At 50.6% G+C, this 19704-nt stretch overlaps 1 long non-coding RNA gene across 7 annotated transcripts in view; it reads right to left on the bottom strand.

Annotated features, from left to right (window-relative positions):
* Window positions 1-19704, bottom strand: part of LOC140395232 (uncharacterized) — a 132595-nt gene that overhangs the window by 59990 nt on the left and 52901 nt on the right. The window contains exon 5 of one of the 7 annotated variants that reach the window (XR_011936135.1): window positions 13073-13237. The exons of the other annotated variants lie outside the window; for them this stretch is intronic. This is a non-coding gene — a long non-coding RNA (uncharacterized lncRNA). The remainder of the gene's footprint in view (window positions 1-13072; window positions 13238-19704) is intronic. 7 annotated transcript variants of the gene reach the window in all.

The following is a 19704-nucleotide window of genomic DNA, read 5'->3' as shown; positions in this document are numbered from 1 at the left end:
AGCGGGTTGCCGGCGAATCAGCTGGTGAGTCTTCATTTGTGGCCGGAAGCCCATGAGGCTTTGTTAAGTGGACCAATTTATGTTGAATAGTGTTGCCGGCTTCGCTTGTCTGAGTGCCGAGAAGGTCGCGGCAATTCCGGCTCACTACCACACTTAGAAATCTTTCCGGAGTCACACCCTTGGTTTCATTTCCGCTAAATCGTGCCCAGTGAGAGAAATGGCCTCAAGTCATCGGGGCCTTTGAGACAGTGAAGCGATGGGAAATGGCAAGTTCAAAGACTTCTTGGTAGTGGATGTTCTCACCCATCCTCATATTTCACAAGGAGTAAGAGGACTGGGCAGAGAGAAAGAGCGAGGGTGAAATAGAGAGAGAAAGATCGCTGAAATCACAAAGAATGTACAAAAGTGCCATGAGCTTCAAGTCAATGGTTTCATTGAAGTGAAGACAGAAAATTATGCTACACATTTACACTCTGAATCACAGAATGGCTCAGGGTGTAAACCAATTTCTCACATGTGATAAGTGCGCTTCATCGAGGTCATTCTCTAAATAAGCAGAAGTACCTCAAATCGCTGTCATGGTGACCATGAAGGGCATAAGGGATCATTGATAGATCTCCCTGTGGGCCTTGTGGAATATGAATTCCCTATTGAGTGGGTGGAGGTGTAATAAAATACACCAGTATATCATAGTGCAGACACACACTGATGGACACACAGTGGGACCAATCAACACACACAACACCGCCGCCAATCACCAGTTAGAGCACACGCACTATAAAGACAGGGGGCATCAGACGTCCCACAAATTCGAGTTGCACCTAGCTAGGAGGACAGAGCTCACAGCCTGTAACACAGACATTCACCATGTGCTGAGTGCATCGACTGGTTAGGACAAGGCAAAGGTCTTTAGTTAAAGCTAGTATCGTATTCAACCCACAGTCTGAGTATGTTTAAACAGTTAATGATTCAATAAAATAGTGTTGCACTATTTCAAGTGTTGGTGACCTGCATGTGATCCAGAACACCCAACACATCATGATACCAGGAGTTGAGGGATGTTAGCACTTCTTAGACCTACCTGCAAGTGATCTGCCTTCTGCCAGCATTCCGTCATCCTGCAACATGGACAACATCAGCCCGCCGCTGCCGCTCCGCATCGCCGGCAACCTCGGGGCCAACTGGAAGATTTTCAAACAGCGCTTCCAGCTCTTCCTCAAAGCCACGGAGAGGGAGGGCGCCTCGGATACCAGAAAGATTGCTCTTCTCCTCTCCACGGCCGGGGACCATGCCAGCCACATTTTCAGCTCTCTCACCTTTGCAGATGAAGATAAAACGAAGTTCAAGACGGTCCTCCTCATGTTTGACACTCACTGCAGCGTAGAGGCGAATGAAAGTTTTGAGCGCTACGTGTTCCAGTAGCGTTTGCAGGGTAAGGATAAACTTTTACAATCCTTTCTCACGCACCTCCACATCCTTGCGCAGTCTTGCAGCTACGGGCCCACCTCCGACTCCATGATATGCGACCAGATCGTCTTTGGTGTTCAGTCGGACCCCCTACGCCAGCAGCTCCTCAAAGTAAAGCAACTCACCCTAGCGACCGCCATCGAGACCTGTGTCTTGCATGAAAACACCACGAGTCGGTATTCCCATATACAAGCGGCTGAAATGGCACGGCAAGGTCCCCACGAGGCGGAACGGGGCCAAGTGATTGAGCACCTCCAGGACCTCAGCCTGTTTTTGCGCGCTTTTTGCAGACACCCGCGCTTGTGCGCACCAAACGAGGGGATGGCGACGTGGAGGAACGTAATGCGCAGGCGCGCACCACGCACGACCGCACCGCGCATGCGCGGTGGCGCAGCGAATGTGTGGACATCACTACTTTCGGCAACTGTGGCTCCGCCCATTTAAAGCGGCAATGCCCCGCAAAATCTCGACAATGTCTATGATGTGGCAGACTTGGCCACTATGCGGCCTTCTGCCGAGCAGCTCAGCCTGCCACTTCATATCGCTTCAGCCAGCCTCGCAGGAATGTTCGGGCAATTCAACCCACGGTTACCGAGTCCGATGCGGACCTCCCACACAGCAGTGACACCGAGGACCTGAAGGCACCTTTTCGAGTCGGTGTCTTAATGAAAAACAGGCTGTCCCCAAAGCAAAGACACCAACCGCTGTCGGTATACAGCATCGATCCAGACGATGAGTGGTGTGCCACCCTGACGGTCAACTGGTCCCAAATACGATTCCGCTGGACACTGGTACCTCCGCCAATCTCATGGCGTGGTCTGACTTCCAAAGCCTTCATGTCAAGCCAGCCATCCTTCCATCAGCCTGACAGCTATTGGATTATAATGGCAACATCATTCCTGCTAGCGGCTCGTGCCAACTTGAAGTGACGCACAAGTCACGCAAAGCCATCCTTCCTTTCGAGATCGTGGGCTCCTCGAAAGACTCCCTGCTTGGCACACAGGCATACAAGCTGTTGAACCTAGTTCAGAGAATTCACTCTCTCTCTCCTGATGACACGTCTGGCTTCCAGGACGCTGACTTCAGGGCGCAACTCGACGCCATCGTCAAACAGCACCGTGACATCTTCGAAGACGTGGGCACGCTCCAATATACTTACAAGATCCTACTCAAACAGAACGCCACGCCTGTGGTGCATGAACCTCGCAGGGTCCCAGCACCCCTTAAGGACCGCCTCAAGCAGCAGTTGCAGGACCTCCAGGACCAAGGAGTGATCTCCAGAGTTACGGAACCAACCGACTGGGTCAGTTCCATGGTGTGTGTAAAAAGGCCTTCCGGCGAGCTGAGAATTTGCATTGATCCCAAGGATCTGAATCGCAATATCATGAGGGAGCATTATCCAATTCCCACGTGCGAAGAGATCACATGCGAGATGGCTCGCGCCAAGCTCTTCACCAAACTCGACGCCTCGAAAGGATTCTGGCAAATCCAGCTCGACAAATCCAGCAGGAAACTGTGTACCTTTAACACCCCTTTGGAAGATATTGTTACAATAGGATGCCGTTTGGGATCATATCTGCTTCAGAAGTGTTCCACAGGATCATGGAACAAATGATGGAAGGCATTGAAGGTGTTCGCGTCTATGTCGATGACATAATCATTTGGTCCACCAGGAGCATGTCAGTCGCCTCCAGCGCGTGTTGAAACGCATATGTGAGCAGGGCCTACGCCTCAACAGAGCCAAATGCTCGTTGGGTCAGACGGAACTCAAGTTCCTAGGGGACCACATCTCCCAGTTGGGGGTGCGGCCGGATGCGGACAAGGTGGCTGCTATCACAGCCATGAAAACGCCAGAGGACAAGAAGACGGTCCTCCGATTTCTGGGCATGGTCAACTTTTTAGGGAAGTTCATCCCTAACCCTGCCTCTCATACCATGGCTCTCAGGAACCTGGTCAGGAAGATGACAGACTTCCAATGGCTTCCTGCCCACGAGCGTGAATGGAGAGAACTCAAAACCAAACTCACCACGGCCCTGGTCTTAGCTTTCTTTGATCCAGAAAAAGTGACCAAAATTTCGACCGATGCCAGCCAATCCGGCATTGGGGCAGTGCTCTTGCAACGCGATGTGGCCTCATCATGGGCCCCCGTTGCATATGCGTCACGCGCCATGACCCCCACGGAACAGCGCTACGCGCAGATAGAAAAGGAGTGCCTGGGCCTTCTGACCAGTGTCATCAAGTTTCACAATTATGTGTACGGCCTTCCTCAATTCAGCGTTGAGACCGACCATCGCCCGCTCGTCACTATAATACAGGAAGACTTGAACGACATGACGCCTCACCTCTTCTCAAGCTCTGGCGATACGACTTACAGCTGGTAAACAGCCCAGCTGCTCATGGGTCGCACCCTGAGGACGACGGTGCCATCCATTCATGCCCCAGACCTCGACCACGTTCCGGTCCTTCAATGAATGCAGCTGTCTCGTGCACAGCACAAGGCGGCTCATGACTCCCGTGCAGCTGATCTCCCTGCTCTGGCTCCAGATGACAATGTCCGCATCCATCTTCCGGATGGTGGTTGGTCTGCAACCGCTGTGGTTCTTCGGCAGGTGGCCCCCCGCTCGTTCCTGGTTCATCTACCGGATGACTCCATTCTGCGCTGCAATCGACGTCCCCTTTGTCTCGTTCCACGCTCGCTACGTGACCCTCCACCATTGCCATGCCCTCCTGTTGACTCTGACCAGGACAATGCAGAGATTCCGGTTACTCTGCATCCTCCTCACTCTGGCGCAGTCCAGCCCGCTCCTCAGCCAGCGGCTCCCGACCCACCCTTGAGGTGGTCAACCAGAATTCGTTGCCCATCTCAGAGACTTAATTTGTGAATTTATGGACTTTCTGATTTGTTCTGTTCTTCCATTTAATCGTTCAAGTGGTTTGCATATAGTGTTCATCTCGTTATTCTTGTGACTTCCTGTTTTTTCTGCACCAGGCACCTTCCCATGTAAATAGCTTAGTTTTCATGTACATAGTCCTGTAAATATTTTGCACACACGTAGTCAGGAACATTCACCATACACTATTTATTGCCACACAGGTACATTTTTTATAAAAGGGGGGATGTCATAATATACACCAGTAGATCATGGTGCAGACACACACTGATGGACACACAGTGGGACCAATCAACACACACAACACCGCAGCCAATCACCAGTGAGAGCACACGCACTATAAAGACAGGGGGCATCAGACTTCCCGCTCATTCGAGTTGCAGGAGGACAGAGCTCACAGCCTGTAACACAGACATTCACCATGTACTGAGTGCATCAACTGGTTAGGACAAGGCAAGGGTCTTTAGTTAAAGCTAGTGTCGTATTCAACCCACAGTCTGAGTATGTTTAAACAGTTAATGATTCAATAAAATAGTGTTGCACTATTTCAAGTGTTGGTGACCTGTATGTGATCCAGAACACCCAACACATCAGGAGGCTCACCCAATAGGAGATGCCTGGTGGTATTTTAGAACCTGCAGTTCTGACCCGGAGTGGCATCTCTGTAGGTCCCCGGGCTGGGATGCAAGTGTTGCACACCATGGCTGCAATCCTTTTTGTTGCTTTAATAAAGGGAATTATTGTTCGATGACTGGCCTTGGTGAAGTTATTACATTGGTGACAAAGAGTAAAAACAGGATTTTCTGAGCAGCCTTCAGAGTTGAATGCAAGCAGCTTCTCCGTCGGGTAAACTCGAACCTTATGACGTTAATGGAGACAGCTGGGCCCAATACACAGAGTACATGCATTACTTCTGCAGGGCTAATAACATTGTGGAAGATAAGAAGCAGAAAGTGATCCTGCTGACAGCATGTGGTTACCGACATTCAATGTGATAAAAAGGCTGACCTACCCAGATGCCCCTGACTCAAATACTTTTGACAAGCTCTCAGACCTGGTGCAAGGTCACTATAACCCGAAGACCTCTATCATCCTCCAGAGATACTGCTTTAATATGGCAGGGAGGACCCTGGGGAACCCTTCTCAGAATTTTTAACCAGGTTGCAGAAACTGGCAGAACATTGTGAATTCGGCCCCACCTTGACTGAGGTATTGCGAGACAGATTGGTGTGCAGCATAAACAATGTGTCAACTCAAAAAATGTTAATGGCAGAGCCCAATCTGGATCTAAAAAAAGCCATCGTGATAGCCTTATCCCTGGAGAATACAGAAAAAGAGGTTCAGGAGATACAAGGGACACCTGAGAGTAAGGTCCTCCGGTTAGGGGAGAGGACTTATGTAAAAGCGTCTATTCCTCGGTTGAAGTGCCTGTGTGAATCGCCCATCACAGAATCACAGAATAATAGTGCCGAAGAGGCCATTCGCTTCATTGAGTCTGCACCGCGCATTAAAACACCTGACCTGCCTACCTAATCCCATCTGCCAGCACTTGGCCCATAGCCTTGAATATTATTATGTGCCAAGTGCTCATCCAGGTACATTTTAAAGGATGTGAGGCAACCCACCTCTACCACCCTCCCAGGCAGTGCATTCCGGACCGTCACCCCGCTCTGGGTAAAAAGGTTTTTCCTCAAAACCCTCCTAAACTTACTGTTCCTCACCTTGAACTTGTGTCCCCTCGTGTCCGACCCTTCAACTAAGGGGAACAGCTGCTCCCTATCTACCATGTCCAGCCCCTCATAATCTTGTACACCTTGATCAGGTCGCCCCCTCAGTCTTCTCTGCTCCAGCAAAAACAACCCAAGCCTATCCAAATTCTCTTCATAACTTAAATGTTCCATTCCAGGCAACATCCTGGTGAATTGCTTCTGCATCCCATCCAGTGCAATCATAATGTGGCGGCATGAACTGCACACAGTACTCCAGCTGTGGCCTCATCAAAGTTCTATTCAACTCCAACATGACCTCCCTGCTTTTGTAATCTATGCCTCAAATGATAAATTGATAAATCAGAGCTCAGCTGGTGTACCCAGTCAGTCTAGGAAATTTCATGTCAATCCTAGGGATGCTAGGGAACCCGCTCCAGAAGGTTGCATATGTCAGACGAGGGACTATTGTAGACATTGCAAAAGGACACAACTAAGGCAAAGCTATCGGAATAGGCAATATATGTGCTACTCAGGGAAGAAGCCAAGACTAGCACAGGCTCATACCATGCAGGTATATCCACTCTCAGAAGAAGAGGCAATGCAATTAAACCGTATCATCATGACCAAGGTTGCCCATCGCCTACGCATCCAGGACTCTCTCAGGCACCGGGTGGAGGTACTCGAAAATTGAGAAGGAGGACCAGTACTTCTATTGCCTCCACCCAGACAGCATTGGGCTCTGTTACTTGTAGCTTATGAATATCTCTGAGAGCACTGTCCAAGAACGTGAATACCTAATGCTGATGCCTTGAGTCGCCTCCCACAAGCCTGGCTCCCTTGCCAATTGGAAGAGGTCATGATGACCCTGAATGTTTTAGAGACATTACCAGTGCCTGGAAAACAAATCAAGACCTGGACACAAAAGAATCCAACAATATTCAAGACAGGTGACCTAGTCTGTGTAAGGAACTTCGGAGATGGCTCCAGTTGGGTCCCCGGAGTCATATTTCAGAAAACGGGACCTCTCTCATACAAAATGAAGGTTTAGGATAAGGTCTTGAGAAGACACCTGGACCACCTTAGAAGTAGGGAAGCTGTCCCCTTACAAGCCTCATTAACGGACACAGAGGTGGTCACCGCCATTGCTGGGCTACCGGTTGTAAAGAACCCAGTGTCTGCATCCTTGATGAAGAGGACTCAGGTTCTGAGCTGGATGCAGGTGTTCTGAGTGTAGTAGGTACGAAGGAGGAATCTGCATTGGTAACTCTTCGGCATTCTCGTAGGAAGTAAAGATCGCCAATCCGGTTCACACCTCCAGATCTCATTCCACCCTGGAGGGACCTCAGACCAATCGTGAAGAGGCATTAGAGACCTCCTCCCTGCAGGGTACTGAGGGGGAATACAAATTCCCATATTGAGTGGGTGGAGGCTCACCCAATAGGAGATGCATGGCAGAAGTTTAAACCCCGCAGTTGGGACCTGCACCAGTATCTCCACAGGTCCCCGGGCTAGGATGCGAGTGTTGCAAGCCGCAACATTGTTAGAAGACTGGCCTTTTGCAAACATCAAAAACTGTAAATTAACTAAAGGAAACACCAAAGCCCACAAACATTTGCTCTGAATAGTCAGCCTGATTCAGTTGCTCACCCTTTTGTTTTGGTGATAGATGATTGTGCATTTGCGTTTTATTCAAGAGCATGAGGGCATAATTTAGATTCCAGACTGCCACCAGGATTCTCCATCTGCGTGTTTCTTGGCATCGGGAGCGGCACATCGTTCGCTGGTGGCAGGATTCTCTGCTCCCGCTGCTGTCAATGGGAATAGCCATTGAAGCCACTCCACCCCACCGGGAAACCCGCAGGTCGGGGTGCGCTGCAAGTGGGGCCAAAGAGTCCTGCTGACAGTGAATGGCCAGAAAATTCCGGGGCATAGCAGTATTAAGAGAACATTCCTCACCTCAAAGGATTAACAGATCAAGTAATCTCTTCGTATGGGATCTCATGTTCAAAATTGGTGTCAGCTCTGATATGCAACGATTGTTTCACCAGATATGATTCAAGCTATGCATATGGTTAGAGAGAGCTTAGAGGTTTAAAGTGTACCCAGGTGTTGCATATTTTCAAGTCCTTCTATTCTTCTGTGGCAGTGTACTCCTTTGAGCGACATCCTGGAGGGGGGGGGGGGGATGTGACCCAATTGGCCAATGGGGCCAGAGCACAAGTTTCCCAGTCAGTTAGGGTTTAGGAATCTTGGATCAAGGAGCTTTTATGTAACTCTATGGACGCGATTTAACCAAAACGTTTCTAAGTGTGGTAGTGAGCGGAAACTGCCATGAACTTCCTCGAGCCCGTCACCACGATAAAACGTTAATTGGCCCACTTAACGAGGCCCCACGGGCATCTCGCCACAAATCATGGTTCCGCCGGCTGGTTTGCCAGGACTGTGCCCCTCCCCCCTGAAAACAAGGGGGAGTAGCGCTTAAACCGATCCTGATCAGGGGGTTGGATAGGGTGGACAGTGAGAGCCTTCTCCCGCGGATGGAAATGGCTGGCACGAGGGGACATAGCTTTAAACTGAGGGGTAATAGATATAGGACAGAGGTCAGAGGTAGGTTCTTTACGCAAAGAGTAGTGAGGCCGTGGAATGCCCTACCTGCTACAGTAGTGAACTCGCCAACATTGAGGGCATTTAAAAGTTTATTGGATAAACATATGGATGATAATGGCATAGTGTAGGTTAGATGGCTTTTGTTTCGGTGCAACATCGTGGGCCGAAGGGCCTGTACTGCGCTGTATTGTTCTATGTTCTATGTTCTATGTTCTATGTTCTATGCACAGCCAACCCCACTCAGCTCACAGCCATGCCACCGAGACAACCAGCACCACGATTCGGGGATGCCGACATAGACAGAGTACTGGACGTGGTAGAGGCCAGACGGGGTGCGCTGTTCCCCCGAGGGTCTCGGAGGGTCAGCCACAGGACAGCCTGTGCCGCCTGGGAGGAAATGGCAGTGGCAGTCAACTCGGGGAGCATCACCAGGAGGACAGGCACCCAGTGCCTCAAGGCCAACAACATCCACTGGGCCGCTCGGGTGTGTTTGGACCGCACCCCCAACTCCCCCCCCCCCAAGATAATCCGCCTGGCACTGCCCCCACCCAGTACCGTTCCATGCCCCAGTACACCCATGTCTAGCAGTCGCCCCCCTGAAGCAACCCCAAAACTCCCCACCCTCCATACGCAACCCCATACTCCACATCCCCCATACTCCCAATTCTCCCCCATGCTCCCCAACCCCCCCATATGGCCCATTTCTACAAGCAACCTCCCCCAACCCCCGAGCACCATCTACCTGCGATGAAACATACATGTAGCTAACAATGCCCCTCTGTGTCCCTGCAGGAGAAGTTGGCCCACAACTGATGGGAAGGGCCCAGATGGGCGGTGGGGTGCCAGACATCAGAGTCCTCACCCCCAAAGAGGAACGGGCCCTGAATTTCGCAGGGATGGCCGAGGACAGAGCAGTGACCACCGTACAGGCCGCCGCATGGTGCAGAGGTGAGGATCCACCAGCCCCCACCAAGATGACCTGTCAGATGTGAGTTGTTAATGGCATGCAGACTGACCCATCCCTCCCACTGACCACATGTCCAATCTCCTGCAGGACCTGCAGCCGCCGGCGCTGGCCCACACGGGGTGCACCCCCCTCTCATCCCAAGAGAACACCTCGGAGCAGAGCTCCGAGTATGCCACCGTTATCGTGGCACAGCTTTCATCCCCATCCTCCACCAGCGCAGAGACACACACCTCGGTGACAGTAGTGACTGTTTTCAGACTCCCATTGCTCCCGCCGACCCCCAACCGGCACACCCTGCCCAGGCACCCCAGCCGCAGGGTGGGGCCTCTGTTCACCAGATCCCAGACTCTTCACCTGCATGTAACATTACCTGGACTGGACGCTGGTTCCCTCCCTGGTGCACACACCGATCCTCTAGTCGTGGAAAAGTGCCCGGTGCTGGGCCCAGCACCTGGGTGTTTGGATGTTGGCTGCTGCGTCCATGGTGTTGCTTCCTGCAGTGTTCAGGCACAGTGTCCAGGCATCACAGTCTGATTGGGGTACTAGGCAATAACCCCCACATGCTACATGGCATGCCTATCCACTTGGATGTGTGAAGTGCTCACTTTTTTTAAAATTTAGAGTACACAATTATTTTTTTCCAATTAAGGGGCAATTTAGCGTGGCCAATCCTCCTATCCTACCAATCCTCCATCTTTGGGTTGTGGGGGTGAGACCCACGCAGAGACGGGGAGAATGTGCAAATTCCACACGGACAGTGACCCAGGGCCGGGAATGAACTCTTTGCCTTGATGCAGCAGTGTTAACCACTGCACATCGTGCCACCCTATGAAATGGTCGCTTAACTACAATTGCCAATTGCCAATTACCTATAGCCTTCAGCGGCACGGCCAGAAGTCTCCACGGTCAGTGGGTGGTCGATGAGGCAGGGCGATCGGGGGTTGCCCCACGGGATCACAGGGTAGAGGGGTTGGCATGGTGGACTCACGGGTGCTGAGACAGCCATCGCCTGCACCCCCCCCCCCCCCAAGCCTAGTCCAGGCTCTGGATGGTGACCGCCCTATTATCCGCAATCCCCCACCACCCGATGGCGGTCCACCCCGACCGAGGCTGGCCCACCGGTGGCCCACCCTTCCTCCGAGCACCGGGGCAGCACCCCCAGGCTATTTGCCTGTGAGTGAAGATGGCTCCTCTCCTCCTTGGGTCCCCGCAGCTGCCCTTCCGCCAGCTTCACACTTTTAAAAATGAATATTAATCGGCGCCCGAGTGACCACTTGCTGTGGAAGCTGTTAGATCACAGGAGTCCGTTAGGTAGGGGGTCGCTTCTATTAATTGTATAGAGATTGGGCTTAAGTGTTGATTATTAGTTTCTTGCCACGCTATGGCGGGTTCCTGGTTTCGATATTGGGAGCAGGCCGGTTAGATCGCAAACTGATCGGTGCTGGCGCGGTTCTCGATTTTGACCTCCCATGATTTAACAGCTTCATCGCGCTTACAGCCATTAAATCGTGTCCCATGTATATCGTTTTTTTACTTTAATAAGTTTTAATTTGTTAATCCCGTTTGTCAGGATTTTACATCATCTTTCCATTGCTCCTTCCTCAGTGAAGGTGTTCCACATTTTGCTGACTAACTTTAAAAATGAGTGGAACAACTCAAATGGAATATTTCCTTTTATCAGAGTCGAAGATTTCAACCACAGCTGAATAAATAGGATCATAAATAAAAGCTTGCTGTGAAAAATATTTTCAATATTTTGGTGCAAAACAGATTCAGGGTAATTTTGGGGAAGACAAACGATTTGGGGCTCATATTTCCACACTCATTAAGTAACATTAAGAAGTCTGACAACAGGTTAAAGACCAACAGGTGTCTTTGGAATCACGAGTTTTTGGAACGTAGCTCCTTCCTCAGAGTTGGGAAGCCTTCATCCCCAGTACGTTGAAGGACCAGCACCACCCCCCCCCCCTCCCCACCTCATAATTGAGGACATATACAAGTTGGTGGAGTGGGTAGATAGGTGGCAGATAAAGTTTAATGCGGAGAAGTGTTGTGATGCATTTTGATAGGAAAACCATGGATAGATGACATAAAATAAGAGGCAAGTTTCTCAAAGGGGTGCAGAAGCAGTGGGACCTGGATTTATATGTGCATAGATCATTGAAGGTGGCAGGACAGGTACAGAGCAGTTAATAATGCAAATAATATCCTGGGTTTTATGAATAGGGGCATAGAGTACAAGAGCAAGGAGGATACGTTATACAAGACGTTAGTTGACCTCAACTGGAATATTATGCTCAGTGCTGGTGCCATACTATAGGAAGAATGTAGACGCATTGGAGAGAGCACAGAAGAGATTTACAAGAATGGTTCCAGGGATGTGAAACTTCAGGTATGAGGACAGATTGGAGAGATTGGGATTGTTTTCCTGGACAGAACGAGGTTGAAAGGAGATTTAATGGAGGTGTTCAAAATTATGAGGGGGTCGGACAGAGTAGATAGGGAGAAACTGTTGCCACTCGTAAAAAGGATCAAGAACGAGAGGATAAAAGGTTTATGGTGATTTGCAAAAGAAGCAAATGTGATGTGAGAAAAATCCTTTTCACACAGCGAGTGGTTTGGGTCTGGAATGCACCTCCTGGATGTGTGGTGGAGGCAGGTTCAACCGAGGCATTCAAGAGGACATCAGATAATTATTTGAATGGAAGCAATGGACAGAGGGACGGGCAGGGAAATGGCATTAAATCATGATTCTCATTTGGAGATCCGGTGCAGACACGATGGACCAAATGGCTTCCCTCCGCATTCTAACAATTCTGTGATTCAAATGTGCTTTTGATCTTTTAATGTTCACCTGAACCACCAGAACAGAAACACAAACAGAGAACGCTAGACAATCTCAGCAAGCCTGGCAGCGTCTGTGGAGGGAGAGCTAACGTTTCGAGTCTGGATACCTCTACGTCGAACATTAGCTCTGTTCTCTCTCCACAGATGCTGTCAGACCTGCTAAGGTGGTCCAGCATTTTCTGTTTTTGTTTCGGATTCCAGTGTTAGCAGTAATTCGCTTTAATCACCAGAACAGAAAGCTTCACATTTCATCTAAAGGGAGGACTTCTGACTACACGGCAGCCTCACATTATTGTGTTGAAGCATGTGTTGTATCTGTAAAGTCTCAGATACTTTGATCAGTATTTTTATCAGACTTTTACCCAGCTGTTTTTAGAAGTGAGGAGAACAAAGGACAACGCAAGTATAAAATGAAATCAATTTTATTTAACAACAACAATATTAACCCTTAAATTAACCCAAAACAAATACTAAAGATCCCCAAGATACTATATACTACCCACAAAGATGGTTTGGATTGAGCCGTGGGTCCGATTGTCTGAGACTCTCAGGTATGTCACTGTGAAGGTGGATCCCACTGGTACCTTTTTCCTTCTCTGGTCAGTCTTCTGGATGGTCAAGGTCACTCCTACGTCGAATTTTCGTTACGGTGTGTCTTGGGTGTCAACCTTTATTCCCTCCCTTCGCGCCTTTCCAGAAACTTCTGACTTCAGGCCAATGACGTCTTGGGAGAGGTGTCATGATATGCACTCATGCACATAGAGATACAAACAGGCAGTGACAGACACCCAGGACAGCCAAACAACACACAGGACAGAACACAACCAATTACCAGGGAGAACACTAGAAGGTGGTCTCCCACTATAAAACACACGAGGCATCAACACTACCTCTTTCCACTGGTGACAACTGTAGTGACAGTCGGGGTGCATATATCAGTTAGCACCTTCTACACGTGGCTCAGAGCTAGTCTGGTCTAGTTAGTTATAGTAAGCACGCTTAGATTAGTAGAGTGCCAAACCCACAGCGAACTGTGTGCACTGCTTAACAAGTTCAATAAAGCGTATTGAACCAACATCAAAGTTTGGAGCCTACTTTCAAGTACAACTGCATCCAGTTGCAGTCCATGTTACTCCAGGGTGGTTAACACGACAAGGGGGTCCCAACACTCAATGGGTTTCCTGATATCCGCTTGACAGGATACCGGGGCCCGGCCTCAGGTGTCCATCTCAGGTGATGTTGCTTGCACGTAACCTGTTGCTATACAAGGTAACGGCAGGAACTCTGGGTGCCAGAAAGTCTGGCTTGATCCGGGTGACCCATAACAAATTGGTCCAAATCAAGATAACTGATTGTCTCCTAATGAGCGATTAACAAGGCAGGCCCAGATATGTCCTGGTAGTTTGTCTTTGGTTATATATTTGACTTTGGTAAGTCTGAATTCTCATCAACCTGCCTGAGGTTGACTGCAGTTTGATTTAAAGTGTCCAATTCTTTAATTTAAGATCCCCAATTTAATTTGGCCTAAGACCAGGCCATGCCAGGTTACCACACACCATAATGTGCTCGACTTCAGAGCAGGAAGGTGACAGGTGCAAGCCCTTAACTCTGTTCAGCTTCAAGCTGGATAACAACTATTAGCCCCAGTCCCTCTGGCCTCAGTAGTTGAAAGATCAGCGATCCTCTCCTCTCCTCATTAATCTTATGGCCATTAATTTATTGTTAGGAAAGCGACTACCATGTACACAATAGAGAGAGATTAGAGATTTAAAGTTCAGCCAGCGTTGACCCAAAAATGCAGTGTAACTCATTCCTTTTATATTCAGATGGTTCTACTTCAGAATGGTGTTTCACAGGCTGAAAACTAATTGAGGGGCTCGGATGCTTTATCCTTCGAATAATGCCCCCCGGGTTAGGATGTTACAAACTGTATTTTAACTGAAGAGTTTCTGTAGTCACCACCTGATCATCTTTGTTCCAACTTTCGGCAGTGAAAACCTCTAAATAGGGTTGAATCTGGCAGAGACCATCACTTTTTCTTGATGTCTGTGCCTATTGTAAGCTGAAAGTTAAGGCAGTGGGGCATTGAAATTTAGATTCAGAGGGCAGGGTTACAGTGGTTGAAACTTTGGCCAGTGGTTTAGAAAGGTGACGGTAGGAAATATTTTCCACAGTTTGCTTTTCTTCTGAATATGTAGGGAAGATTATTTATGCAAGAGTAAAATTAATAGGAGAGTAGATTTCACCCAGCCAAATTTTATAAACCTAGTCAACATATAAATCCTGACTGACGAATAATCATTTTTCTATTCTAAATGAAGAACATTCAATGAATAACAAGTGCTCCTGCATAATATGGATGATACTGTGCTGCACTCTGATTCACTGTAATGAGTCCCTTACTAGGTGCTATTGTTTCACCCATTTCCTAATATACAGGACACAGCTGCTCCCTCAGCACATAAAAAGCTATTCAGCTTTTCAATGTCGCAGCTGAAAGGTGAAAACAACATTCACACAAATAGCGTCAATCCGAGGACAAGATCGGATTAACGCTTTCCATGCCGGCTTGTTCCACTGTGGAATCTGTGCAAGGGGGCAACCACATGGGCCTGCAGACTGTTGACACCCAGGCATCCCACTGCCAGATAAGGGTAGAGGCAGTAGTGGGCCACCCAGCTCCTCAAGCCTGCTCCCCCACTCTCACGGTTGCTCTGCACCTTCACTCAATTTACTCGCCGCAGCTCCACAATCCTGCAGCGCGCTTATTCAACCAAAATAGAGCTTTTAAACAGGTCCAGTCGTCCCAGCAGCCACAGCTTTCTGGGACAGAGACTTTCCAGATTTCCTTGAATGATCTAGCTCGGATTTTAGTGACTGGCATTTAACCAAAAAACCCCACAGGTGTGATGTAATTGACATCAAACCAAATAAGGAATAGGAGAGATGATTAAAAGCTGAATTAAAGATGTAGGTTTTTAAAAACATAGAGAGAGATAGTTTTTATGGTGGGGTGGAGGGCGGTGACTTAGATTAGGTCCCCTGGTTTCTGGGTTTCGCCAGAGGAAATCATTTCCTTGAATTTATCCTATCAAATGCATTGAGCAATTAATCCGTTTCCCCTAAAATCACCTCGGAACTTGAATGGTATTCCCATGTCATGCAACCCATTCTCATAATTTAATCGTCCAAGCCCTGATATCATTGTGGTGAATTTGCATTGCATTCCCTCCAAGACCATTATAATGGGGCGGCTCTTCGTGGCTGCAACAGCTCCAACCCAGGGCTTTTAAATGCCCCAGGGAGCAGCTGGAGCTGGAGGTTTACAGGCATGAATTGTGTCCTTCTTTACCCATGACAGCCCAAAACCAAGTGTGGGGGCTTATCCGTAGAGTAATGTGCACTTCTCTTGTTAACTTCTTTAAGCAGGGAGATATTTCAGGGGCTGTAAGTGGGGGCTGCGGAGATTCAAAGCAGCTGTATGCAAGTGGCAGTAGGTCAGTTAAAGCTTCCAGCTAACTAGTGATCAAGTTTCGACTTCTAAATCCAATGCAGGCATTGAAAAGCAGCTTGTTTTACTTGATTAAAAAGACATTTGGGTTGGAGCCTCTTATGCGAAAATGTCAAAACACTCATGTTTCCTCCAGATATTACTGTTTTTCCAGTCTTTTTAAGCTACATTTTAGACACCGCATCCCATGAATGAAGCTTTTATTAAAAATTGATCTTGATAAGTTTTTAAAACGAGTGGCACATGTGTTTAGTACACTTCATGTAGACGTTTCCAGTAACCTGAAGCAGTTCAAATTAAATAATTTCAGTCTGGTTGAGTTATATAATGTTTCTCCAGTTGCTTGCCTTTTCATTCTATTGGCCACCATTTCTTAACTTTTGAAACTGTGACTCCTGAACCATTGAAAATCCAGAGGAGTCCTCAGGAGTCCATCAGATTTGCTTACTTTTATTTACCAGTTGACATCTAGCCTGTTATTTAGCACAGAGATCCCCTAGGAACCTGTCACTATTTGCAAGTGCGCACCGTGCCACCAGCTTTCCATTATGTCACTTCAGTCAACGTCTCCCAGAATATGTCCAGCCAAAATTGTAGAGCAGACGACATGGGACTGAATTTCATGTGCTCCCAACAGGTCGCCACCAATACCCCCCCCCCCCCCCCCCAGGTGGAACACCCCCTTCCTGCCTGCCTACACCCTCCCTTAAACCCACCCCCTCACCCCTTTACCTTACCAAAAACTCCCAGCCCAGGATCCCAGAGGTGCCTGTTTCAAGGATCCATGGGCCTTTATCATCTTTTCCTTCTGCAGTCCTAGCTGCGCCCACTGACTCCTTCCTGGCACTGCCAGGAATGCTGGAGCTTCAGAGGGCAGGACCTCAGTCCTCATGATATGGCTGTGGGAAGGGTCAGTGTGAAGCACGTCTGCTCATGCTTATGTAATTTCCAGGGCGGGAGCTTGCGATCCATCCTCCCCAAACAGTAATTACAGTATCTTAAATCGGAAGAAGAACAAACTATTATACTTGGAGGGCTGGCTTTGGAAATTTGATTGTGAGAAGAGAGGTAAAAGTATACATGTTTCCTCTCCTGAAATTAACTGAGAAGGTACAGGGAGGGAATAACTGAGGAGTGGCTAAGGGTATCATGGAGGGAACAGTCCCTTCAGATTGCTGAAAAGGAGGGTTATGGGGATAATGGGCGCGATTCTCCACTCCCGCGCCGGTTGGGAGAATCGCCTGGGCCGGCAAATTTTCCCGCGACGCCGGTCCGACGCCCTCTCGCGATTCTCCCAAGCGGCGAGAACGGCCCCGTCGAGTTCCGCGCAGCTCAGGCTGGAGAATCACCGGGGACACCCAAAATGGCGAATCTCCGGCACCCCTGCTATTCTCAGGCCCGGATGGGCAGAAGTCCCGACGGCGTGCCCCAAGTTCACGCCGTTGCGGTTCACACCTGCTTTTTAAAGTCGTCAGCCAGTCGTGCTGGCTGACGCTGAGCAGGGAGGAGGTGAGCGGACTGTTCCGCAGCTCCTGGAGACCGGGTCGGCTTACCCGAGGAGGCTGCGGCCAAAGGGGGGGGTGCGGGAGAGTGCGCAGGTGGGAGGGAGGGGTGTGGGAGTGTGTGCAGGTGGGGCGGGGGCGGTGGGAGAGTGTGCAGGGGGTGGGGGGGGGGGGGAGTGGGAGAGCGTGCAGGTGGGGGGGTGGGAGAGTGTGCAGGTGGGAGGGGGGGTGTGGGAGTGTGTGCAGGTGGGGCGGGGGCGGTGGGAGAGTGTGCAGGTGGGAGGGGGGATGAGGGAGGGGTGTGCAGGTGGGAGGGGGGTGAGGGAGAGTGTGGATGGTATCGTCCATCCGCGAGTGCCACAGGTCAGCTGCCTTGATATGGCAGGACGGTGACAAGGACACGGCCGCAGGTTGCGTGTGGCTGATGGGCACAGGCGAGTGGCACACTGGTGAGCAGTACGGTGTGAACTGACCATTGGGCGCAGACAGTGACCAGGTGTTAAGCTGGCTGCGTGTCTGCAGCGTGACCAGGCCACCGGGACACAGGTATCCCATGCAACCCGGCTGCTGAGGTGTGGAAGAACCTCCGTGTAACATGTAGTTTCTCTGCCCCCCACCACCCTCCTGCAGGTCACCATGTATGCCAACCAGGCAGCGATGTTTACTGCCGAGGTTGGAGCCGCAGCTCTGGAGTTAGCCAACAGGCAGCGTAGAGTCGGACGGCCCACAGTGGCTGCAGATGCAGCGGTTGCCGGTGCAGCAGAGGGGATGGCCGCGGAGTGGCCCGTCGTCGACACGCAGGCCGCAGGCGCTCAGGACCCGAATGTACAGGGGGATGCAGAGGGGAACATTGACCGCCAGACGGCTAGGAATACAGAGGAAGGGCTTGGGGAGGAGGAGGAGGAGGAGGAGCAGGAGGAGCAGGTGGAGCAGGAGGATCCACTGATGGTGGTGCCAGGGCGCCACAGGCGTCCAGCAAGGCCGAGGGTGTACCATGACAGAATGTCGTTCGAGGCCCTAATGGACATCACATGCAGGAGGAGACTACGGTTCAGCAGGGAGACGGTCGCACATATATGCCAGCTCGTGGCGCACCTCGCACCACGTGGAATGGGAAGAGGACACGCGATACCAGTCTCCGTCAAGGTGACGGTGGCCCTAAATTTCTATGCGACCGGTTCCTTCCAGGCGCCGAGCGGGGACCTCTCCGGGATATCACAGGCATCAGTCCACAGGTGCATCCGGGCCGTGACCGACGCCTTGTACGCCATCGCGGACAGGTACATTAAATTCCCTGAGGACCGAGCACAGCAGGAAGCCCGGGCACATGGATTCGCCAAGGTGGCCGGGATACCGATGGTCCAGGGTGTCATCGATGGTGTGCACGTCCCCATGCGCCCGCCTGCAGACAACAGGGAAGTGTTCATGAACAGAAAGGGCGCATACTCCATGAACATTCAGGTGGTGTGCGACCCCCACATGCATGTGTGTGCAAGGTACGCCAGGAGTGTGCATGACGCCTACATTCTGGCACAGTCGTTCATCCCCACAATGTTCGATGGATGCCCCCCCCGGCTGAGGGGCTGGTTGCTGGGCGACAAGGGCTATCCATTGAGGTCATGGCTGCTGACGCCAATACGGAGGCCTCACACCAACGCGGAGAGCCTATACAACGAGGCACATGCTGCAACCAGGGGTGTGGTGGAGCGGTGCTTCGGGCTGCTGAAGATGCGCTTCAGATGCCTGGACCGCTCCGGAGGGGCCCTGCAGCACTGGCCCGACAGGGTCGGTCGCATAGTTGTGGTCTGCTGTGCGCTGCACAACATTGCCATGCAGAGGGGAGATGATGTGGTGGAGGAGTCGGAGGGAGAACCCGACAGCACCAGAGCCAACGCAAATGAGGGGGATGGGGAAGAGGAGGATGCGGAGGATGAGGATGATGGTGCGCATCAGGGTGGAGGGAAGGGCCGCAGGACGCAGACACTGCCCAGGCTGCGCGACAGCACCGCCGCGGACAGCGGGCACGCGATGCGTTGGTGGCCGCACGGTTCACGCACTGTGGGGGTGGGATTCGCTGAACACTGCCACTTGCATTGTCACTCCTGTACACGGGCACCACACAGCACCCCCCCCCCCCCCCCCCCCACCACCCCCCCCCCCCCCCCCACCCCACCCCCACCGCACCGCGTTCACGGCAACAATT

This window comes from Scyliorhinus torazame, chromosome 18, assembly GCF_047496885.1.
Source record: "Scyliorhinus torazame isolate Kashiwa2021f chromosome 18, sScyTor2.1, whole genome shotgun sequence".
Classification (NCBI taxonomy): Eukaryota; Metazoa; Chordata; class Chondrichthyes; order Carcharhiniformes; family Scyliorhinidae; genus Scyliorhinus; species Scyliorhinus torazame.
Note: the sequence above shows the minus strand (reverse complement) of the source record. Positions and strands in the feature narration are given on the sequence as shown.